Below are 25,575 nucleotides of genomic sequence, written 5' to 3'. Positions count from 1 at the left end.
ACTTCAAATAAAGTCATACCATATTTTTTAAAGTGAATATGTAGATGCAGTTTATCTGTCAAGAATAAATGACAGCTTTACTTAGAATATTAAAGTACAAAAAATGAAAAATTATATACCTATAACTGTTAAGAAAAAGTTAATTGTTCTAAGACTACTAAGGCACGCTGTTCAATTATCCCTTAAGATGTAAATTATCTAAATATTTATATCTTTAACATTCAAATGTTTATAGCTATTTTCTTAAGAAATACTGTTAATAATATTTAATCTTATTATTTTTTCCTCTGTAAGACACAGTTTTGAGCATCAGGTATATAATATAATGAAAATACTGTGATAATACCCTGGTTCAAAAGTACTGTTCACTAGAAAAAGGGTTTATATACTTGGATGTTTTTACTTTTAAACATATTTTGTTTCATTAACTACAATAAGGCATAACGAAGCAGAGAAAGCCATCATGTTATATAAAATTTGATACAAAAGCTTAGGATCATGTTACAAACTAGATAATTATATTAAAAAATTAAAAAGTTCCATAAGACTATTGAGAGGTTAGAGTTTCAGGTACATAATACATTTTAAAACATATTCCCAAAATTTTATCTTTAGTATGTACCAAAGAAAGGTTCATCTTGGACTATAAATGCTATCAGACAACCATAACATGGGTGAGTTTGGTATTTTCAATGGCACTGACACTGCTCTGTGGTCCAACGCTCTGCAAAATGACAATAAGAGGGCAGCAAGAGAAACAATCTAGATTCATGACAAACCAGAACTTTAAAAACGTCTAGCCCTGGCTGGTGAGGCTCAGTTGATTGAGGGCCAGCCTGTGAACTGAAAGGTTGCCGGCTCGATTCCTTGTCAGTGCACATGCCTGGGTTGCAGGCAAGGTCTCCCATTGAGGGGCGTGGAAGAGGCAACCTTATCTCACACATTGATGTTTTTCTTCCTCTCTTTCTTCTTTCATTTCCCTCTCTCTAAAAAATAAATAAATAAATAAATAACAAAAACAAAAAAACCCCTTCTAACAACAGTGGACACATTATATCACCTACTTTGGCTTATGTATTGACCTTATACTTAACAGTATTTTTTGGATTCTCTCTTTGGACTTCCGGCCAAGATGGAGGCGTAGACATACATGCTGCGTCTCCCACCACAACTAAAAAGGAATACAACTACCTCAAAACTAGAAACAACCAGAAGTTCCAGAAAATCAAACTGCATGGAAGTCCAACAAACAAAGATATAAAGAAGAAATACTCATCCAGACAGGTAGGAGTGATACAGAATCCCACCAGAGTCGCCAAATTGTTACAGAGTCTCATCTGGGTCACCAAATTGTTACAGAATCCCTGGGCTGCTCCAATTGAAAACAAACCCACGGGCTCTTTAGTTAGGGGTCCGATCGCCCGCCGCCAAAATTACAACTCTGAATATTATAGTTGAGTGAAAAGAAAATTGTTTATTTAACAGTTACACATATCCTCGCCTCCCCTCTACCAAACCTAGCCAGTTTTAGGGAGGTCAGAAACACCGTTTCCCTACTTCCTAGGCACAGTTCAGCTTTACCAGCAGCTGCCAATCACTCAATCTGATTGGCGAGGTCCTTTCTGTGCTGTGGTGCCCTCCAGCTCTCAATGCAGGACCACCTGGATTCTCAGCCTCCTTGCAAACTGTCTTCTTTCTGTGAACCGCGTGGATCTCCTCTCCTTCTCCAGAGCACCTCTGCGAACACCCACCAGCGAGGGAGACAGCCCCAGAGCGTGCCCCTCCTAAAGTGTTCGCAGCTGCCTATATATCCCTGACTGCGTCCTCTGACGCAGTGGGTGTTGCCAATAGTTCTGACCATTCACAGAACCCCACGTAGGCTCTGTGTGCTTTCCATACCATCACCTGGTTCAAGACTCCTCCCATCCACCTGAGGCCTTGGAAGCATCCAAGCAATTTACATAATGAAATACACCAGCCATCAGCCTCAGGCATGTGGAGGCATTCTGAAAGCTGCTTCCTTCTCTCCATCCCCCAGCCTCAAACTCCAGGGATTTTTGAACTCCTCTGTTTCTGTAACAGGAGGGGCAGAGCTGGGGAGGAGCCGGTGTGGTGGCAGCAGTGGCAACAGCGGCAGGCCAGCAAAAAGCGCAGTCACACATTTTAAAAAGTCAGGAGGGACACCTGGGAGCGTTCCCAGCTCCTCAGTGGATCTCGCAGCCCACAGTCCCAGCACCGGGGAAAATCAAGCATCATTGCTTCTGACTATGCAGACCAGTGGAGGTTGAGATGGAGGCAGAAACTGCAGGTCTCAGCAGAGTCTGCTTGCTTAAAGGGCCCCCACAGTCCTAGAATATCCACAGAGCCACCCACTCTGGGAATGACAGCCAGGTCAACAGCTAGAGAGGCGCCAGTCTAGTGCGGAAGTGGGAGAGGTGCCTGAAAAAGGGGAGAGTGCTGAGCAGGCAGCATTGTTCCCTCTCAGACCCCTCCCCCACATACAACGCTACAACGTGGTGAAACAGGTTGCCCTGTACTGACGAATCACTAAGGCTCTGCCCCTTACAGTGTAACAGGAGCGACAGCTCTACCTGGGATGCAGAGGCAAACAAGCAAAGGAGCCTGTCAGAATGAGGAGACAGAGAAATATGGCCCAAAAGAGGAAATGGATCAGGTTTCCAGTGGGAGAACTAAGCGACAAGGAGATAGCCAACCTAACAGATGAGGAGATAGACAACATAACAGATGCAGAATTCAAAACACTGGTGATAAAGATGCTCACAGGCTTGACAGATATGCTTGAGTATGGCAAACGCATAAGAGAAGAAGTAAAGGCTATGTTAAGTGAAATGAATGAAAATTACACAAAACCAATGATGAAGGGAAGGAAACCAGGGTTCAAATCAATGATTTGGAACATAAGGAAGAAAAAAACAGTCAACCAGTGCATGATGAGAAAGCAAGAATTGAAGAAAATGAGGAAAACTTCCCAAATTTTGTGAAGGAGATGGACATACAGGTTCGGGAAGCACGAGAGTTCCAGGCGAGCTGGACCCAGAGGGGACCATACCAGGATGCATCATGACTGAGATGACAAAGGTGAAAGATAAAGACAGAGTCCTGGGGGCAGCAAGAGTGAGGTGGAGAGTTGCCTATGGGGGATGCCTATAGGACTATCAGCTGATTTCTCAGAGGACACTTTGCAGGCAGGAAGGAACTGGCAAGCAGTATTCAATGTGATGAAAAGCAAGAACCCACAACCGATTACTCTATCCAGCAAAGCTATCATTTAGAATGGAAGGGCCGATGAAGTGCTTCCCAGACAAGGTAAAGTTAAAGGAGTTCATCCTCACCAAACCATTATTATATGAAATGTCAACGGGACTTACTTAAGAAAAAGAAGATCAAAACTATGAGCACTAAAATGACAACAAACTCACAACTATCAACAACTGAATCTAAAAAAGAAAAAAAATCCAACTAAGCAAACCAGAATAGGAACAGAACCATAGGTACGGGGGTCATTTGGAGGGCTATCAGCTGGGAGAGGGGAGGGGGAGAAATGGGGAAAGGGTGCAGGGACAAAGAAGCATAATCGGTTGGTACAAAATAGACAGGGGGATGTTAAGAATAGTATAGGAAAGGGTGAAGCCAAATAACTTATATGCACGACCCATGGACATGAACTAAGGGGAGTGGGATTGCTGGAGGGAAGCGGGGTACTGGGCAGAGGGGAGCAAAGGGGAAAAAAATTGGAACTACTATAACAACATAATCAATAAAATATACCTTAAAAAAGTATTTTTCTATAAATGGCAGTAATTGTGACCACTTGCCAGATACAGAATAAGGGATACAGCAAATAAAAATGGCAAGATACTCCTAACATTTAAATAACTTTTGCTTGAGATGGTCTTCTGTCATCTGGAAACTCTTTTTTACATAAAATTGGAGTTCTTATGACTCTTGTTCTTCAGGTTCCCACCGATTGCCATAAAGGTCTGGTTTTGGTATATCTCGGAGGTAGCTTTCTTTTCAGAGAAAGATTATTTCTTCTTCCAAAAGTCTTCTCTTCAAGTTTCATTCTCTCATCCTTCAACACTTTTAAGGTGTTCAAATTCAGCCTGTAGCTCTCTTTCAGGTTCTTTCAGTATGGCTTCTTTCTCCTTTACTCACTGTACAAACGTCTGCTTCCTTTCTTGTTCCTTCCCCAGATGGGCATTCCCTATAAAATCAGAGTCTTTGGCTTCGAAGGTCTCTGAACCCTGAGCAGCTTACTCTCTGGGCCCGCATCAGTAAAGCCCATTTCCTCCAGTTTGCAGCGGCTGTACAGTTTGCAGTGCCTAGTGTGGATCTGTTCTTACACAATGAGTATTTCCAGAGATTTACAAAGTTTCAGTTGTTTTTATTGTCCACTTGTGCAACACCTCATACTTCCTACAACAGTAAATGCCATGTATCCATTCACTGAAGCACTGATTTTAGCAACAGTTTTACCATCTGTTGGGAATTGGTATATTTGGGCACTATTTCTGACCAGTTCACTCATGAGCTTGATCTTAAACTTCTGTAGTTTAATTTTAGAAACTACATCTGCTTTGGCAATCACTGGTATAATGTTTACCTTGCTGTCAAGACTCTTCATGGTTAAGAGATCAAATGTCTTCAGAGATGAAGGAGAGGCACGTGTGGATACAAGAATCATGGTAGTTAAAGAGAGAACGCTTAGCCTTCAGTTCTTGGAACTGGCCTATGTAGTCAACCATCAGGTTGGTGCAAAAGTAATGTCCAACGTTTTTAAAAGAAAGTTTTAGAAAGTATTTATTAAATGTGTGCCTCTTCTTATAATTTTTTGATGTCACAGTGACTAATTTATACCTTTTTTTTAGATTATCGAAGTATTATTCATAATCATCCTCAATATTTGCACCCATGTTCATCCCATCTAAAGACCACATCAGAAATGTTTTACTCTATAAGTTTCACAAAGGTGCCAATGCAAGTACAGAAGCAAAGTCTATTCAGAGCACTTATGGGGATGATGCAGTGACTGAAAGAAGTTGCAGGAGGTGGTTTTCCCGTTTCTGAAGTGCGGATTTCAGTTTGAAAAATGAGCCAAAAGAGGGTCGTCAAAAAAAAAAACTTGATTCCAAAGTGTTGGAAGCTGTTGTCACAGAAAACCCTACCATTACCTTTAGGGAACTTGCAGAACAATTTAATGTAGCCCATATAACCATGCTTTGCCAACTGAAAAAGATCGGGAAGATTTCAGTAGTTGGAAAATGGGTCGTACACAAACTGTCTCCAGAGAATCTGCAACAGCGTGTTGTTTGTTGCGAATCATTGCTTTCGCGACACCTTCAGGCACCATTTTTAGGTAGGCTTGTTACGGGTGCTGAGAAGTGGATCCTTTACCATAACATTAAATGCTACCAATCATGGATCAGTTGAGGAGAAAGAAGAGTTCAACAACCACGAGGAGGACTTCATCCAAAGAAGATCATGTTGAGTGTATGGTGGGATATGGAAGGAATTGTCCATTATGAACTATTAGACAGCAATCAAACAATTACTGCTAATCTTTATTGTGAACACCTTTGGCATTTAAAAACAGCTTTGAACCAAAAGTGACCCTCCTTAGTCAACAGAAAAGGTGTCATCTTCCATCATGATAATGCTCATCATCACACAGCTTGACTCACCAAAAATTTCTTGAAAAAGCTTGGTTGGGAAATATTGCTTCATCCTCCATATTCTTGACCTTGCTCCTTCTGATTATCACTTGTTTTGAGAACTACAGAACCATTTTGATGGTCTTAGGTTGACATCAAGAGAAGAGGTTGAAAATCACTTGGATTCATATTTTGCTTCAAAACCTAAAGAATTTTACAAGTGTGGGGTTTAGATGCTGGTTGACAGATGGAATGAGGTTCTAGAAAGCAAAGGAGGTTATGTTAATGAATAAATATTTTCATAATCATGGGCTTTTTCATTTTTAAAATAGACCTCGAAATTGTACATTATTTTTGCACCAACCTTATATTAGTTGGTTAGTTCTCCTTTTTGTTTATTTGGTCACCAAATTCCACTGTATTCACAATGGTCAGTTTCAAATGAACAGTTCTTTCTTGGAGTTCATGTGTCTGAACTTTAAGTCTAAGATGTGGGAAAAAATGTGAGGATTCATTATCTTCAAGATTAGTATTAAACGGTATATCAATTTACATTGATTTTTCGACTCCAGCCTCCTCAACACAGAGAACATTAAAATAGAAGCCTTGCTGAGTGGATCTGTTGATCAAATGATCAAGCAAACTCAAAACCAACATGGCCAGACATAGTTAAAGATCAAAGATTTTCTCTCGTTTTTCTCTGTTCACCATCAGATATTTCTTAGTACATACAAGATTTTGTTGCCCTGTGAGACTGAAAGAGCCCAAATCATACAATCCAGTAAGCTGTAGACACATATCTGACCTGACTGCAAAGCCAGTGTTTCTTCTACTATCCCAAGTTGTAAACCAAATACATATGCACTGTTCAGGTACCATGCCACCTCAGAGGTCATGGTTCTGGTGGAAGCTGAGTGCAGCAGGCTGAGCGCAGGCGATGGGTAGTCTCAGCCCCATCTCAGGAAGGCTGAGGGAGCTAGGGGCCAGGTAGGGCTTAGTGCATGGGCCAGGCTCCCACCATGATGTTTTAAGTAGTGAATTGAATCTACCTTATTAAAATCAGATCTCCTAACTCCAAACACTAGGTGCAGTTTATGCTAATAATATTTAAATAGTTGGCCATTTCTGAACATCCCTGGCTGGTCCTTGGAAGTTCATTCTGGGAAAGCTCAGTGAGCACATCCCAGCAGCCTTTCTGCGGCTGGGTAACAGGACTTACTACTGAAATGTATTGCCACCAATCGGCTGTACTGTTTCCGGTTTGTTGAGTGAAATTGTATTGAGGCTACATGTACAAGCTCCTCATTAAGGCATGGAATTTATACTGGTTCGCTATGTTGGATTTGGAACGCTCACCTAGGAGACATTTTTATTAGGTTCTGGAAGCTCTAGGGGTTTCTCATAAGCAAGCTTCTTGCTAATTGCCTTTTTTATACACAAACAAAATCCCAAATTGGAATAATGAAAGAAAATTGAAAACAAAAATTTCTCTACTTAAAATGTAATTCTATTGTAGTTTTATTAATTCTTTTTTCTTTTTCACTAATTTTTTAACACATTTTTTTGATCCATTTGGGTAACTGGCCTGAATTAAAACTGAAACTGGGTGGAAAAATACATATATAGTCCAAATGGTGATGTTTGTTTCCCAAATAGTAATGAGGAACAATGTGGTGAATTTGAAAAAGCATGAATTTTACAATCACTCAGACCTGGGTTAACTGAGGCTCCACAATTAGTTGTAAACTAAAAATCCTGTTGCAGTTTTGTTGTGTGAAACGGGACTGTCACCTCCCATGCAGTTGTTAAGAAGTTTGAAGATAACACCAGTAAAGTGCCTGGTCTGTGGAAGAGAGTTTTTAATATTATTCCCTTGTGTGATTCTTGCCAGAGTTTGATAGTTTAAGCATATCACTCTTGTGGGTTTTTTGTTTTCTTTGTTTGTTTTTACGCATAGCATGAGCCAGTAGATTGTTCTTGCCCTTCTACATATTATTTTCATTATGATGAGACATACCTTCATCTGAGTTAATTTAGCTAATCTTCAACATAGCCTATGAAGGTCTGTCTCAAGGCCACTGCCATAACTCACAGTCCAAAATTAGAAAACCCACAAAAATTATGCCACCATGAATGAGAGTTTGTCTTCACAACAAAGAGCGGGATTAGACCCTCAACCACTTCAGAAAATGGAATTACAAGATTCAAGCTATAAGGATGTTAAACATTATTGAAGTCATAAAACAAAGAATCAAAAGCAGAAAAATGAACGAGGTGCAATAAAAAAGATTAGACAGGTATCAATGATTAAAATTATTATTATAAACCCAATGGATAGGTTAAACAGAAGATTATAAGTAGCTGAGGTTAGAACTGGGCACTGGAAGATAAATCTGACAAAATTATTAAAACTGTAGTACAGCCCTGGCCAGCATGGCTCAGCTAGTTGGGCATCGAACCACAAAGCAAAATGTTGCTGATTCAATTCCCAGTCAGGGGCCATGCCTGGGTTGTGGGTTTGGTCCCTGGTCCTGCTGTGTACAAGAGGCAACCAATCGATATTTCTCTCACATCGATGTTTCTCTGCTTCTCTTTCCCTCTCACTTCCCCTTTGTCTAAAAATAAATAAATAAGTAAATAAATAAATATATATATTTTTAATGTAGCACATAAAGACATGAAAATAGGTAAAGAGAGGAAGAGGCATGGTGAATAGAATCACATGTTCTAACAGAAGTTTTTTAAAAATTGGCAGGAGAGGATAGAATGAGGAGTAATGGAGAAAATTCTCAGTATTTACAAATTTATTCAAAAACTATTTATAAGCCCTTAATGTGTGCCAGGTACTACTTTAGGCTCTTACAACAAATAATGAGATGAGGAGAAGAGATCACGGTTGATCATTTCCCAGAACTGATTTTGGACAAGAAACCTCAGTCTCAGGAAATTAATTCCAGTGATACACTGAACTCTCACCCAGACACATCAGAGAGAAACTGAAAAACTCAAAGATGGGGGAATTGGGGGAATATTTGAACAGAAACCAGAAAGAAAACAAATGTTTTCTGTGGGAGACTGGTAGGTATGGTACAGAGGGCTGTAGTCACTGTCTGAAGCCAGGACCAAAACATGGGCACATAAGCCTTAACCGGCTGGCAACCGTGCCCCACATACCATACTGCCGGTCCCACACTCCGGGGGCGTTTAGAAGTAGAATAGGAATGCAATGTACTCTTTGAAGCTAATGAAGCCTGATTGCTCTGTGTAGCCCCAAATTCTTACCAGTAGAATGTGAAAACAAAATGTTTAAATAAGAAGAGGCATCTGGACTTCCATGATATGCCTTGGTGCCTCACAGTCTTGCTACCTAGCTCCCTATGCTGATTTATGCTTCCCTTTGTTCTTACTCCCAACCATTGGGTGGAGTTCTGCATGCTTACCCGTGCATTTCTGCACATAGCAAACTCAATAAAAACCCTGACTGAGAAAGGAGTTATCGGTGATCTCCTCTGAGAGACACTCACCCTTGTATCTCCTCAGGTAATTTGTTTCAGAGTCATTTCTTTCATCTGCGCCAGGGGATCTGCGGGACAGGTTACTCTCACAGTTTTCCATAAAGCAACATGGCTGGACAGAGTAAATTTTTCAACTACAACTATAGAAATTAGGAAACACAGGAACATTGTCTTCATAGTTCTTACATCCAGATAACCCATCATTTGAGAATGAAGGTCACTTGAACAAACCACAAGTATACAGTCTACTCCTGTCTAGATTTAGCTAGCTTCTTTCCAATTTTTTAAGTATATTTTTATTGCTTATAGTAGTACCAATATTTTTCCCTTTGTTCCCCTCTGCCCAGTACACCCCTTCCCTCCAACAATCCCACCCCTCTTAGTTCATGTCCATCGGTCCTCCATATAAGTTATTAGGCTTCACCCTTTCCTACATTATTCTTAACTTCCCCCTGTCTATTTTGTACCAACCAGTTATGCTTTTTAATGACTGCACCATTTCCTCATTTCTCCCCCTCCTCCTTCCCAGCTGATAACCCTCCAAATGATCCCCATACCTATGATTCTGTTCCTATTCTGGTTTGCTTAGCTGGATTTTGTATTTATTTTTATATTCAGTTGTTGATAGTTGTGAGTCTGTTGTCATTTTATGTTCATAATTTTGATCTTCTCTTTCTTAACTAAGTCCCTTTGACATTTCATATAATAAGGACTTGGTGAGGATGAACTCCTTTAACTTTACCTTGTCTGGAAAGCACTTTTTCTGCCCTTCTATTCTAAATGATAGCTTTGCTGGATAGAGTAATCTTGGTTGTAAGTCCTTGCTTTTTATCATCTTGAATACTTCTTGCCAGCTCCTTCCTGCCGGCAAAGTTTCTTTTGAGAAATCAGCTGATAGTCTTAGAGGCACCCCTTTGTAGGTAACACTCTGCTTTTCTCTTGCTGCTTTTAAGATTTTCTCTTTATTTTTAACCTTTGGCATTTTAATTATGATGTGTCTTGGTGTGGTCCTTTTTGGGTCTAGCTTGTTTGGGACTCTCCTTGCTTCTTGAACTTGTATGTCTATTTACTTCACCAAATTGGGGAGTTTTCCTTCATTATTTTCTCACATAAGCTTTCAATTTCTTGCTCTTCCTCTTCTCCTGCTGGCATCCCTATGGTTTGGATGTTGGCACGTTTAAAGTTGTCCCAGAGGTTCCTAAGCGTCTCCTCATTTTTTCAGTTCTTGTTTCCTCATTCTGTACCAGTTGACTGTGTTTCTCTTCCTTATGTTCTGACTCATTGATTTGAACCCCAGTTTCCTTTCCTTCACTATTGGTTTTGTGTGGATTTTCCTTTGTTTCATTTAACATAACCTTCACTTCTTCCCTTATGAGTATGCCGTACTTAAGCTTATCTGTCAAGGCTCTGAGCATCTTTATCACCAGTGTTTTGAACTCTGCATCTGTTAGGTTGGATATCTCCTCGTCGCTTAGTTCTCCCACTGGAACCTTGATCTGTTCCTCCTTTTGGGCCATATTTCTCTGTCTCCTCATCTTGACAGGCTCCTGTGCTTGTTTGCCTCTATGTCTTAGGTAGAGCTTTTGCACCTGTTACATTGTAAGAGGCAGAGCCTTAGGTATTCATCAGTACAGGGTGACTCATTTCACCATGTTGTGGCACTGTATGTGGGGTTGGGGTCTGAGAGGGAAAAATGACGCTTGCTCAGCACTTGTCCCTTTTCCAGGCACTTTTCCCACTTCTGTATGGGTCTGGCACCTCTCTAGCTATTGCCCTGACTGTCATTCCCAGAGTGGATGGGTCTGTAGACATTCTAGGACTGTAGGAGCCCTTTAAACAAGCATACTCTGCTGAGAGACTGGCGGTTTCTTCCTCTGCCCCAACTCCCACTGGTTTGCACAGCCAGAAACAATGAGGCTTTATTTTCCCTGGCACTGGGACTGTGAGCTGCACAGTGTGTTCTGGTGCTGGGAGTGCTCTCCAGGTGTCCCTCCTGACTTTATAAAATGTGTGACTGTGCTTTCTGCTGGCCTGCCACTGCTGCTGCCACTGCTGCTGCTGCCGCCACACCATGTCCTCTCTGACCCAGCTCTGCCCCTCCTACCTGTCTGGATGAGTATTTCTTCTTTATATCTTTGTTTGTTGGACTTCCATGTAGCTCATTTTTTTTTGGAACTTCTGGTTGTCTCTAGTTTTGAGGTAGTTGTATTCCTTCTTAGCTGTGAATGGAGATGCAGCGTGTCTGCGTAGGCCTCCATCTTGGCCAGAAGTCTGTTCTTTCTCATTTTTGTTTGACAATTGGAGAAACATGAATATAGACTATTAGATGATATAAGAAATTATTTTGTTAGTGATATTATTGTTAAATAGGATATGTCTTTATTTTCATAAGGAGAATAAGAGTTAGGGATAAAATATCATATGTGTAATAACTTTTTAAAAGCCACAATGAGATATTATTTTACATAATTGTATTGGAAAAAGTTTTTTAGAAATCTGAAAATATGGCCCTGGCTGGAGTGGCTCAGTGGATTGAGCACCAGCCTGCGAATCAGAGGGTGCCGGTTCAATTCCCAGTCAGGGCACATGCTGGGTTGTGGGCCAGGTCCCCAGTTGGGGGCGCCCCAGAGACAACCACACATTGATGTTTCTCTCCCTTTCTTCTTTCCCCTCTCTCTAAAAATAAATAAGTAAATAAATAATTTTTAATCTGAAAATATGAAGTATTAGGGAAAGGAAATGTGTGTCAGTGGAGGTGTAAATTGGCTAATTGGAGAGTGATTTGGTATCAAGTTGTAAAGTTGTAGATGCAATTTCCTCCTACCCACCCATGCTATTTTAAAGTTTATATACTAAAAAAATACTCCTCCGTGCTGGTTAGAAGTTATGTGTATATGCCCCACCACTCTTAGCATGCATTTTTTCCAACACCTCCCAGTCTTTTGTTTATTGTATCCGCAGTAGCACCTATTACACAGAAATCTATTGTCCTGAAAACCATTAACAAAGGACACGGCCTTAGCATAGAATTGGTACAAGAATGTTTAAGTAACATATTATTGTGTTCTGATTTGAGTACTGCATCACCTGTGACATGGTCTGGCCAATAACACGGGATTTAAATCTAATCAAACCTTTGGATCTAACTTACACTTTAAAGGAAATACAGAGGAAAGAGGAACATGCTAAATATCATCACACAGAAGCAATCAGACCCAAAAGGTAGGATATTCCACAGGAAAATCAGCCCTGTCTGCTCAGCTAATCAGTGTCATGAAAAAAGGGATTGTTTCACATTAAAAGAGGCTTAGGGGTCACAATCCATAAGGTGATGTGTATGTAGTTCTGGATTGGATCTGATTTGGAAAACCAGATATTATTGGAATAATTTGGAAAATATGAATATGGAATGGATATCAGATAATATTACAAAATTATTGTTCACTTACTTAGATGTGTTCATGTCAATTTGGCTTTGTGAACAAAATATCTTTTTTGTATTTTTGTTTTTCTTTTTAAGAGAGGGGAAAAGGAGAAAGAGAGGGAGAGAAACATCACTGTGTGGTTGCCTTTCACTCGTGCCCCCAACTGGGGACCTGACGTGCAGCCTAGTCATGTGCCCTCACTGGGAATCGAACCAGCGACACTTGGCTCGCAGGCCGACGCTCAATCCACTGAGCCACAGCAGCCAGGAAAAAAAATACCTTTTTAAAATGACAGAAATATTTAATATCAGAATATCAAGATATCTAAAATCCTGGATTTTAAAAATATAAAGTAAGTTAAATTTTTTAAATGAGGGTGAAATAAAATTATTTTTATTCCAAGAACACTCAGAGTTTATCATGCAGCCTCAGCAAAAGATCCCTCAAGGATGTATTTCAGGATGAAAGAAACCAAATACTCTGATGCAAGAGAGGAGTGTACAAGTGAGGAGTTGAGTGTATTTAAACAGGTATTGGTTGTATAAGGCAATAACAATAACACCAATATGGGGTATTTAAACTAAGATCCAACTAAATGCTGGACATTTACACACCAGACAGAAGGGAGGTGGTCAGCATTGTAGCAATCAGAGGCCGCTACTGTTTTGAAAGAAGGTACAGAAGTTAACCACCTTTAGACTGTCAAGTATGCATGTTAAAATATCAAAGATGTTAACTAAAAGAATATAAATAGAAAAGATAGGTTCTAAACCACAAAAGAGGAAATAAAGGAAAAAGAAAAAAGAAAACACAATCATTCTAACTGCTAGCAGGAAAGGGGAAAGAAACAGAATAGGAAAATCATAGGATGACACACAAGACCATAGTCATAAATTCAAATATATCACTAATCGCAATAAGTATATTTTTCCCATCTTTCCCAGGACTGTTGGATTGGATGATTTTTAAATATCAAACTGTATAAACTGTATGTTTATAACCCCCCAAGACAATGGGAGATTTTAACATACATCTCAGATATTTCTAGATCAAGCAGACAAATTTGGTAAGAAACATATTAGCACACCATAAATAAGCTATCTTTTTTTTAATCCTCACTGGAGAATATGTTTTTTTAAATTGATTTTAGAGAGAGAGGAAAGGGGAGGGAGGGAGAGAGAGAGATGGAGAGAGAAGCATCAATGTGAGAGAGAAACATGAATCAGTTGCCTCCCCTATGCCCTGACTGGGATTGAACCTGCAACTTAGGCATGTGCCCCTACTGGGAATCGAACCCATAAGCTTTTCGTGTATGGGACAATGCTCCAACCTGGCTAGGGCATAAATCTTGCATACAATAGTTAGAGAATTCACATTCTTGTAAGTACATATGGGACATTTACAAAAATGGCAAAAATGGACTATGTGCTAGGACATAAAATAAATCTTAACAAATTGCAAAGGTTATCATACATGACCATATGCTTAGACCGCAATTAAGTTAGAAATTGATTTTTTTTTCACATTATAAGAAAAAGTTTATTTAGAAAGTTACAGAGGCAATAGAAGTGAGCCAGCTGGGCTGTGTAGGCTCAGGGAATAAGTTAGAGGCAGATAAAGGGCCCTTGGAGCTTCACAGAGGGAAAGGCAAAGATAATGCACCTGGCGGGGAGGAAAATGCGTGGGCAGGCTCCTAAGAGACACAGCGTGCCAGAAATTGATTTTTAAAAAGGATACCTTTAAGGATCCATATTTTTGTAAATTAAAACACACACTTCTAAATGAATCATAGGTCCAGTAAAAGATATCATGGTAAAGAGACTACATTTTACATGTAGACAGCAGTTGTAATCAGAGTCACCAACAGATTAAATTTACAATAGTCTGCACTCATTTTTCTAAGATCCACCTGATTTTTGCACAGGCCAAACTCATGAATTAAATATGAAGGGTTAGGATCTGGTCAAGATGGTAGTGAGGGAGACATGGCTTGCATCTGCGCACAACCACATCAAAATTACAGCTAAAATATAGGACAACGATCAACCAGAACAGTCAGAAATCTAGTTGAATGGACGTCTGACAACTATGAAATTGAAGAAACCACATCGACCAAGACAGGTAGGAGGGGTGCAGACATGGAACAGACTGGTCTCTCATCCACATGCGGTGGTGGATAAAAATTCAGGAGAATAGATATCTCAGGACTGAGGAGTCCCAGCCCCACACCAGGGCCCCCAGCCAAGAGTTCCAGTGCCAGAAAGATAAGTCCTCACAACTTCTGACTGTAAAAACCAGACTTACCTACTCAGACTCACTCCCTCTGAGCTCCAGCACCTGGGTAGCAGCTTGAAAGGCCCCAGTGGCATACAGGGAGAGACTGAACTGTCTGGCATCAAGGCAAGCAGAGGCCATTGTTTTTTTTGCAAAGCCCTCCCCCAACAGAGCTGGCAAGCTGGTGCCATATCTGAGACTCCATCAACCTGGCTAACACTGTTTGACCTGCCTTGGAGATCCTGAGAAACTCTGTCCCACTCAAGCTGCTTTTCCATATGAATGGACAATCTTGGTTTATGCTTCACAACTTCCCATATCTTATCAAACAAGCAATAGCTGGCCACAGTGAGCTCCAGGCCCTGAACTAACAGCAGCCAGCTTAGATTCACAGCTTGGCTTTGCCTGGGAATCTCCAAGCCCAGCACAAGTAGCAGCCATCTCAAATTGCTTTATACCTCAGGCAGGGTGCCCTAGGCAAAATGCAGGTTGGGGCTGACCTTGGTCTGCTGAACCCAGGAAACCCCAGGGCCAGTGCACTCAGTGGACAGCTACAGACCACAGTAGAGCACTACCACCCTGTTCCTGCACAGCTGCACCTCCACAAAGAATGGAGGTTTGTGGTCAGTGATCACAGCCAGTCCTTGCAGCTGACTCATCTGGGTAAATCCCTCCCATTGATCTGTCAACAGCAACCAAGGCTCAACTACAAGAGGAGGGTATACTCAGCCCACGTGAAGGGCGCACGTCGAGTTTCCAGCTTGGGTGATAGTGGAAACTGTGCCACTGGGCCCTACAGGACACCTACTACATTAAACCCTACTACCAAGACATGGAGTCAAAGCAGCTCTACCTACTACATAGAAACAAACACAGGGAGGTTGCTAAATTGAGGAGGCAAAAAAATATGGCCCAAAAGAAAAAACAACAAAACCCCAGAAAAAGAACTAAATGAAATGGAGATAGCCAATCTCTCAAATGCAGAGTTCAAAACACTGGTGATCAGGATGCTCAGAGAAATGATTGAGTATGGCCACAAAATAAAGAAGTGAAGGTTATACAAAGTGAAATGCAGAAAAATATACAGAAAACCAAAAGTGATGGGAAGGAAGCTGAGATTCAGATCAATGAATTGGAACAAAAGGAAGAAATAAACATTCACCTGGAACAGAAAGAAAGAACAAGAATTTTAAAAAATGAGGAAAGGATTAGGAATTTTGGGGACAATTTTAAACATACCAACATCTGAATCGTAGAAATGCCGGAAGGAGAAGAGGAAGAGCCAGAAATTGAAAACTTATATGAAAAAATAATGAAGGAAGCCCTGGCTGCTGTGGCTCAGTGGATTGAGCGTCGACCTGTGAGCCAAGTGTCACTGGTTCAATTCCCAGTGAGAGCACATGCCTAGATTGCACGCCAGGTCCCAGTGAGAGGCAACATCCCCCTGTCTAATTTGTACCAACCAATTATGCTTCTTAGTCCCTGCACCCTTTCCCCATTTCTCCCCTCCCCCCTCCCAGCTGATAACTCTCCAAATGATCCCCATACCTATGGTTCTGTTCCTATTCTGGTTTGCTTAGTTGGATTTTGTTTTTCTTTTTTAGATTCAGTTGTTGATAGTTGTGAGTTTGTTGTCATTTTAGTGTTCATAGTTTTGATCTTCTTTTACTTAAGTAATTCCCTTTGACATTTCATATATTAACGGCTTGGTGATAATGAACTTCTTTAGCTTCACCTGGTCTGGGAAGCACTTCATCTGCCCTTCCATTATAAATGATAGCTTTGCTAGCTAGAGTAATCTTAGTTGTAGCTTGCTTTTCATCACCTTGAATACTTCTTGCCAGTTCCTTCCTGGCTGCAAAGCGTCCTCTGAGAAATCAGCTGATAGTCTTATAGGCACCCCCCTGTAGGCGACTCTCTGCCTCTCTCTTGCTGCCCCCAGGACTCTCTCTTTATCTTTCACCTTTAGCATCTCAGTCATGATGTGTCCTGGTGTGGTCCCCTTCAGTCCAGCTCATCCGGGACCCTCCATACTTCTCAGACCTGTATGTCCATCTCCTTCACAAAATTTGGGAAGTTTTCCTCATTTTCTTCAATTCTTGCTTCCTCATCATGTACTGGTTGACTGTTTTTTCTTCCTTATGTTCCAAATCATTGATTTGAACCCTGGTTTCCTTCCCTTCACCATTGGTTTTGTGTGGATTTTCCTTCATTTCACTTAACGTAGCCTTTATTTCTTCTTTTATGCATTTGCTGTATTCAAGCATATCTGTCAAGCCTGTGAGCATCTTTATCACCAGTGTTTTGAATTCTGCATCTGTTATGTTGGCTACCTCCTCATCTGTTAGGTTGGCTTTCTCCTTGTCGCTTAGTTCTCTCACTGGAACCTTGATCCATTTTCCCTTTTGGGTTTTACTTCTCTGTCTCCTCATTCTTTCAGGCTCCTGTGTTTGTTTGCCTCTGTGTCTTGGGTAGAGCTGTCACTCCTGTTACGTTGTAAGGGGCGGAGCCTTATGAATTCATCAGTACAGGGTGACTTGTTTCACCACGTTGTGGCGCTGTATGTGGGAATGGAGCCCGAGAGGGAACAATGCCACCTGCCCAGCACTCACCCCTTTTCCAAGCACCTCTCCCCACCTCCGCACTGGACTGGCTCCCCTCTAGTTGCTGCCTTGTCCGTTGTTCCCAGAGTGGGTGGGTCTGCGGATGTCCTAGGACCTTGGGGGCCCTTTAAACAAGCGGACTCTGCTGAGACCGGCAGTTTCTGCCTCCATCTCAACCCCCACTGGTCTGCATAGTCAGAAACAAAGAGGCTTGATTTTCCCCAGTGTTGGGACCAAGAGCTGCAAGGTCCAATGAGAAACTAGGAACGCTCCCCAGGTGTCCCACCTGATTTTTTAAAATGTGTGTCTGCACTTTCTGCCCACCTGCTGCTGCCACCACCACACCTCGTCCTCTCCACCCTGGCTCCACCCGTCCTGCCTGTCTGGATGAGTATTTCTTCTTTATATCTTTGTTTGCTGGACTTTCATGCAGTTCGATTTTCTGGAATTTCTGTTGTTTCTAGTTTTGAGGTAGATGTATTCCTTCTTAGTTGTGGAGGGAGACGCAGCGTGTCTGTCTACGCCTCTATCTTGGCCGGAAGCCAGGAGAAAGCAGCAAGAGAAAAGAAGAGTAACCTACAAAAGAATTCCCGTAAGACTATCTCAGCTGATTTCTTAACAGAAACTTTGCAGGCAAGAAGGGGCTGGCAAGAAATATTTGAAGTGATGAAAAGCAGGGACTACAACCGAGATAAGTCTATCAGGTAAAGTTATCATTTAGAATGAAAGGGCAGATTAAGTGCTTCCCAGACAAGGTAAACCTAAAGGAGTTCATTATCACCAAGCCCTTATTATATGAAATGTTAGAGGGACTTATTTAAGAAAAAGAAGATCAAAACTATGAATATAACACATCTAGCCAAGATGAAGGCGTAGACAGACACGCTGTGTCTCTCTCCACAACTAAGAAGGAATACAACTACCTCAAAACTAGAAACAACCAGAAGTTCCAGAAAATCAAACTGCATGAAAGTCCAAGAAACAAAGATATAAAGAAGAAATACTCATCCAGACATGTAGGAGGGGAGGAGCCGGGGTGGAGAGAACTCGATGTGGTGGTGGCAGCAGCCAGCGGCAGTGGCAGCAGGCTGGCAGAAAGCAGTTACAAATTTTAAAAAGTCAAGAGGGACACCTGGGGAGTGTCCCCAGCTCCTCACCAGACCACATAGCTCACGATCCCAGCACCAGGGAAAAACAAGCCTCAATGCTTCTGACTGTGCAAACCAGTGGGGGTTGGGGTGGAGGCAGAAACTGCCGGTCTCTCAGCAGAGTCCACTTGTTTAAAGGGCCCCCACGGTCCTAGAATATCCACAGAGCCACCCACTCTGGGAGTGACAGCCAGGGCAACAGCTAGAGGGGCACTAGTCCCATACGGAAGTGGGAGAAGTGCCTGGAAAAGGGGTGAATGCTGAGTGGGCGGCATTGTTCCCTCTCAGACCCCTCCTTCACATACAGTGCCACAACGTGATGAAACAGGTCACTCTGTACTGATGAATGCCTAAAGTTCTGCTCCTTACAATGTAATACCAATGACAGTTCTACCTAAGACACAGAGGCAAACAAACACAGGAGTATGTCAAGATGAGGAGACAGAGAAGTATGGCCCAGAATGGGGGACAGATCAAGGTTTCAGTGGGAGAACTAAGCGACAAGGAGATAGCCAACGTAACAGATGAGGAGATACCCAACCTAACAGATGCAGAGTTCAAAACACTCGTGATAAAGATGCTCAGGGCCTTGAGTATGGCAAACACATAAGGGAAGAAGTGAAGGCTATGCTAAGTGAAATGAAGGAAAATCCACATAAAACCAGTGCTGAAGGGAAGGAAACCAGGGTTGAAATCAATAATTTGGAACATAAGAAAGAAAAAAACTGTCAACCAGAACAGAATGAGGAAACAAGAATTGAAAAAAGTGAGGAGAGGCTTGGGAACCTCTGGGACAAATTTAAATGTGCCAGCACCCAAATGATGGGGGTAACAGAAGGAGAAGAGGAAGAGTAAGAATTTGAAAACTTATGTGAAAAAATAATGGAGGAAAACTTCCTAAATTTGGCAAAGGAAATAGACATACAAGTCCAAGAAGCAAGGAGAGTCCTGGGCGAGCTGGACCCAGAGGGGACCACACCAAGACACATCATGATTAAAATGCCAAAGGTGAAAGATAAAGAGAAAATCTTAAAAGCAGCGAGAGAAGTGGAGAGTTGCCTACAAAGGGATGCCTATAAGACTATCAGCTGATTTCTCAAAAGACACTTTGCAGGCAAGATGGGGCTGGCAAGAAATATTCAAGGTGATGAAAAGCAACCTACAACCAAGATTACTCTATTCAGCAAAGCTATCATTTAGAATGGAAGGGCAGAAAAAGTGCTTCCCAGACAAGGTAAAGTTAAAGGAGTTCATCCTAACCAAGCTCTTATTATATGAAATGTTAAAGGGACTAATTTAAGAAAAAGAACATCAAAACTATGAACACTAAAATGACAACAAACTCACAACTATCAACAACTGAATCTAAAAAAGAAAAACAAAATCCAACTAAGCAAACCAGAATAGGAACAGAACCATAGGTATGGGGATCATTTGGAGAGTTATCAACTGGGAAGGGGGAGGGGGAGAAATGGGGAAATAGTGCAGGGATTAAGAAGCATAACCGGTTGGTACAAAATAGGGGGAAGTAAAGAATAATATAGGAAGGGGTGAAGCCAAGAACTTACATACGCGACCCATGGACATGAACTAAAGGGGGCTGAGATTGCTGGAGGGAAGTGGGGTACCAGACAGAGGGGGGCAAAGGGAAAAAATTGGGACAACTGTAACAGCATAATCAGTAAAATATACTTTAAAAAAGTTAAAACAAAAAGCCAGATCTCCATCCCCACATAAATTTAAAGCAGATTGATTTTTCTGACTCAAAATACAATCCCAGCAGTGTTTTCTGGACCTCACTGTAAGTGCATAAATTTTTTCTGTATTTAATTTCACAATTGAGGAGCTTCTGCCTGTCAATGGGATGTGATTAATCTACAGTGTAATGACATGATAAAAGTGAGTATCAAGAGAAGAAAAAAAAACAGAATTCTATAAATGCCTTTCAGGTGATGAGTATGCTGAATTAAAATAATATGCTTTAGATTGATATCAGTATTTGGCTGTGGTATCTGTGTGATAACATTTTAAAAAAATAAAATATGTAAAACCCCAGTACAGATCAGCATGAATAGATAAACATTTGTGATTTGTTTTGATGATAAGGAAAACTGACTTTGAATCCCAATTAAGCAGCGGACCTGTATATATATACTCAATTATATTTTGAATTCTGTCAATAAAAAACTTGATGAGTTTTCTTTAATTTTTTCATTATTATGTAATATATTTGATTTTGCTTCTTGGAATACAAACCCTAATATATACTATTGTTACTGAACAACAGTTGGGGTCCTGCTGTCTGCTGCCACCCTCTAGGCAAAATTCCAGAGGCAGAGGTTTGGTGATAAAGAAAAGAGTCTTTATTCAAAAGAAGTTACTTAAGCCTATCAATTAAGGCTAAACTAACACCTGGGTTCTCCTATCTTTTCCCATTAGTTTTTACAGGGTTAGTTTCCAAACTAAAACAACATAAGATACAAAAGCTACACATTTCTGGAAGAATGGCAGTCTTCTGTCTCAGAGCCTGTTCCCTCTAGAATACCCAAAGAATAAACCTGCCACCCTCTGCCAGGCCAGCTTGATCCTAGGCTGTGCCTGGAGTTCCTTCCCATCCAAAATATTGTCTGTTGGGAAATGCAGGTAGTTGCAGCACAACCATCCAGGCATCCTGGAGGAAGAACCTGAGAGCAAGCTTGAGAGCGAGCCTTAGAGAGAGCCAGCTCAGGAGCCAGAAAAGCTGGTGTGCCTAAGAGCCAGCCCTCTTTTTATTTCCATTGGCTCTGGAGGCATTCAGCTTCTCCAGCCAATCCCATCCTAGACTGCTTTCCATCGCCTCAGCAAACTCGTCCTATGGCCCCTCCTACTTCTTCCCAGTGATCTTAATCAGATCTCTCTATATCACTATGTGGTCCCTTATAGATTTACCAACTCTGGTCTAGAAGAACACCGCACAATTTTACATCTGGCTGCCCATTGGATACCTCTAGTCATTCAAACAAAAAACCTTGATCCACTTCCAAGTTCTTTTCCTCTCTTCCACTCATGAAATGGCCTCTAGTTTAATTGCTAAAGCCAAAACTTTAGCTGTCTTCCTTGATTTTTTACTTTCCCACAATATCTACCTTAACCTGTTGGAATGTCCTGTCTCAGCCCCACCACCAAATATAATAGCTTTAATTCATCTACTTCTCTCCCTATTTGCCGCTTTAACTTGCACTACTTAAAGTTTAATTGGTCTCCCTGCTTCCACTCTTGCTCCCTAAAGATGCAATATTCACTCTGTAGCCAGAGGAATTTCTTTAAAATGTTACTCTCCTACGTTAAACTCTTTATTGCCTTCCCACTGCACTTAGAATAAAATCCAAATTCCTCATCACCGTCTGAAGGGATTTAGATAATCCAGACACAGCCCACCTCTTCAATCACATCTGCAATGAACTTAATATTTGTATCCCCCCAACTCCAATTCATATGTTGAATTCCTAACCTGTAATGTGATGGTATCAGGAGGTAAGGCCTTTGGGAAGTGATTAGGTCATGAAGGTGGAGCCCTCATGAATGGGATTACTGCCCTTATAAAAATAATCCAGAGAGTTCCCTTTCTCATCCTACCATGTGAGGATACAGTGAGATGAAGGTCTATGAACCAGCGAGCAAGCAGGTTTTCAAAACACAGAATCTGCAGATGCTTGATCTTGGACTTCCCAGCCTCCAGAACTGTGAGATACAAATTTCTGTTGTTTAACAACTACACAGTCTATGGTATTCTGTTATAGCAGCTCAAGCAAACTAAGACAACATCTCATTCCTCTCCAGGTGCACTAGTCTCCTTTTCAAATATACCAACCCTTTTCTCTTTCTTGGCTTTTGCATCTACTAAACACTTTACAGGAACCATCTTCCTTGCTCTGCTTTGCATCTCTGAGTTTCTTTCCTTTGGATACTAGATTAATGTGCACAGTATGCTCTCCTTTTCTGTTACTCTCCACCTTATTTCCTTTACAGCACTGGAATGTAATCTAATGAGGGCAAGTAATGTCCACCATGCCTAAAACAGCACCTACATGTTAATGGGTAATAGTGGATAACTAGCAAATAGTTACTGAATAAAGAAAATTCCAAGAAAGTCTCATGGTACCAGAAAATGAGAGCTAGTAGAATACACAGCAGAGATCCTAATGATCAGGGATATTTCTAGAGGAAGTGAGGCTTAAACTGATTATCTAATGAGAGTAGGAATTATCCCATTGAGGGCTATTTCTAGGTAGGTAACTATTCTAGGTAGAGAGACAAGCAAGAGAAGAAGGAAAAGAGCAGAGGCCTAGGGGATACAGTAATGAGTGACGAGACCAGATCATTTGGACTTCATGAAAGAGCAAGAGGAAGCAAATGAAATGTTTATGCTGAAGAGTTGGTGAAACAGTTTTTTACTTTAGAAAAATCACTCTGGCCAGTGTGTAGAATGAAAAATAGAGGAAGCAAGACAGAAAATAATCAGTTAGGTCACAGTAGCAGAAGGAATGCATCCATTTGAAATATTTGGAAAATAGCACTGGTAGGTCAGGTATGGGAGGTGAGACAGGTGTTAAGAACGTTCCCAGGTTTCAGTCTTGGGCATTTGGGAAAATGGTGGAACCATTATTAAACCTGGGAAAAGCAGAGGAACAGCTGACTGGAAGTGGAGTAGAACATTTTAGATATGTTAAGCTTAAAATGTCTATGAAGTATCTACATAGCTGGTTTTAAATATTTGTCTCTTAAAGCGATAATCCAAGGTCCAAGCCCTTGTGATACCTTCTACTCTTTTTTATCAGTGCCTGGTACACAGCAGGTATATATTGTTGAAGGAAGGGAATAAGAAATCTAAGTGGGTCTAGGGGCATCAGGTAAACTGGAGACAAAAAAAAATTAAGGGTCATCAGTATTTAAATGGTTTAACTCAGAAGAGTGGGTAAAAACCACCTAGGAGAGTATAAAGTTAGGTGAAAAGAGCCTTGAAGAACTCTAGCATTTATGAAAAGGATAATAATAACAATGGTAACACCTAATCCCTACTAAATGCTGTATGCCTCCTTCCCCTTTTAGTTGAAAATATTTTCCCTTTATGTAAGTGATCCCTGAGAGAACTGACCTCAGTAAAGGTGTGGGTAACTGACTAATGGTCTCTCATGATAACTTTTATTGAGTTCACCGAGTGCAAAGCACTGTTCTGAGCGTTTTACAAGTATTCTCACAACCCTGTGAGCATGGTTAACTGCAAATGAAGAAATGCACGGAATGAAGATACAAGACAGGGGATAATTACAGGAACAAAGTTCTGGGAAGGGGTAAGCCTAGGACAATTGGGAGAAACATCTCTTCCACTAAAGGAGGAAAGGACAGAGGCAGAAAGGTACACGTTTACGTGTGTTTAAAATAAACTCTTCCATCATGAAAATTGTTTTCTGTACAATAACTTTTAAAATAAAACTCGACATGGTGTTTTAATTGGCTTTACAGAGTAATAACAAAATGCTATGGGGATTAAGGAGAGTGTAGAAACAATTCTGCCTTAAGTTCAGAATGCAGAGGTGGAAGTTGGGCAGGTTCAATGTATCTTGAATACCTATTAAGTGCCAGGTATAGCTGATGCTTTAAGGATCCCAAGGTGGGCAACATGTAGATTGTCTGGGATAGATCTCTGCCCTGTGGTCTGGCCAGCAACCATTCCCTACTCTTCTATCCCAGGACTTCAATTGCCCCTTGAGGATTCCATGTCCACTCTGTTACTTCGATGGAACATATGATCAAAGTGCTGTGGCCAGAGTTCTCATCTGGGAAAATTTGAGTGACACAAGAAATAAGAATGACTGGGATAATTACCCCAAAACATGTCACCTGAAGAGTCCTAGGAGTTCCTGTTCCCTGTACTCCCAGATGTGACCCAGGTCTCATCCTTCCAAAGGCTGGTCCTTCAACTCTTCCGTCCATTTCAGGACCCACTCCACATCCTTTCATAGATTCCTGTTTCGATAAGTTAGAGCCAGCTTCCATTGCTTGCAACCAAAGGATTCTGGCCAAGGGATATAGCCATCTACAGAATGTGTGCCAAAAGAACGGCAGGTGGGTGGGGCTGCAGATTTAAGATTGGAGCCTATGACCTAACCCTTCTTCCAGTGTGTTCGCAGTCCCTGACGGTATACCATGGTATGGCTCTTTTAGAAGCTGACAGATATCAGCTACAATTCACCTTCTCAGCAATAAAGTCACATTTTTTAAAGCCTCTTCTGGGTGCCATACCTAGTAACTTTTGAGGAATATGCTTTGGGGAAGTGAAGTTGTGACTTCAACTTATGTTCACCATTTCTACATCAGTTCAGCCACCCACACCCAGTGCCATACTCTGGCACATGGAGGTCTTTGTGAAAGAACCTATAATAGGTCTTGGCTCAGCTTCCTTTGTGCCACTACAGTAGCTAGTACTACCCACTATCAGGTACTTACCATACTACATTGTCATTGTCTAGCTTCAGTAGTAGCTGTGAACTCCTTGAGGGCAGAATATAAATCAGGGTCTGGCACAGTGCTCTGCACTAAATGTTTGTTGAACAAAGTAAACATTCTACAGAATACATGAAGATGAACAATATTATAGGTAAAGATCATGTGAGCCAAGCCCTTTAAAAAAAAGGCAGAGAACCAGTTTGGACATTCATACCCTTCACCAAAAAGTTACAAGTTCAGACTCTGAAAGATAAGGTAACTTACCAGAGGTTACTCAGTGGCAGGTCTGAGCCTAAAATCTAGCCTACGTTAGTCCAGAACTGTTTTCTCTGTACCAGTGGGAAACTATCCCATGCTTTCCCCATCAACATAACCTATCTACAAAACCCATCCAAGTCTTGGCAACTCTCTTTCACATTGTCTCTCCCACATAAATTACTCAGTTCAGTCCA

General features: G+C 41.2%; 1 pseudogene; it reads right to left on the bottom strand.

Annotated features, from left to right (window-relative positions):
* Window positions 1-3,938: 3,938 nt before the first annotated feature.
* LOC150006835 (septin-10 pseudogene) lies at window positions 3,939-4,675 on the bottom strand (annotated as a pseudogene).
* Window positions 4,676-25,575: the final 20,900 nt, after the last annotated feature.

Source organism: Furipterus horrens, unplaced genomic scaffold (assembly GCF_987537825.1).
Source record: "Furipterus horrens unplaced genomic scaffold, mFurHor1.1.pri manual_scaffold_6, whole genome shotgun sequence".
Classification (NCBI taxonomy): domain Eukaryota; kingdom Metazoa; phylum Chordata; class Mammalia; order Chiroptera; family Furipteridae; genus Furipterus; species Furipterus horrens.
The sequence above is the reverse complement of the archived record's forward strand: the minus strand, read 5'-3'. Positions and strand labels throughout refer to the sequence as shown.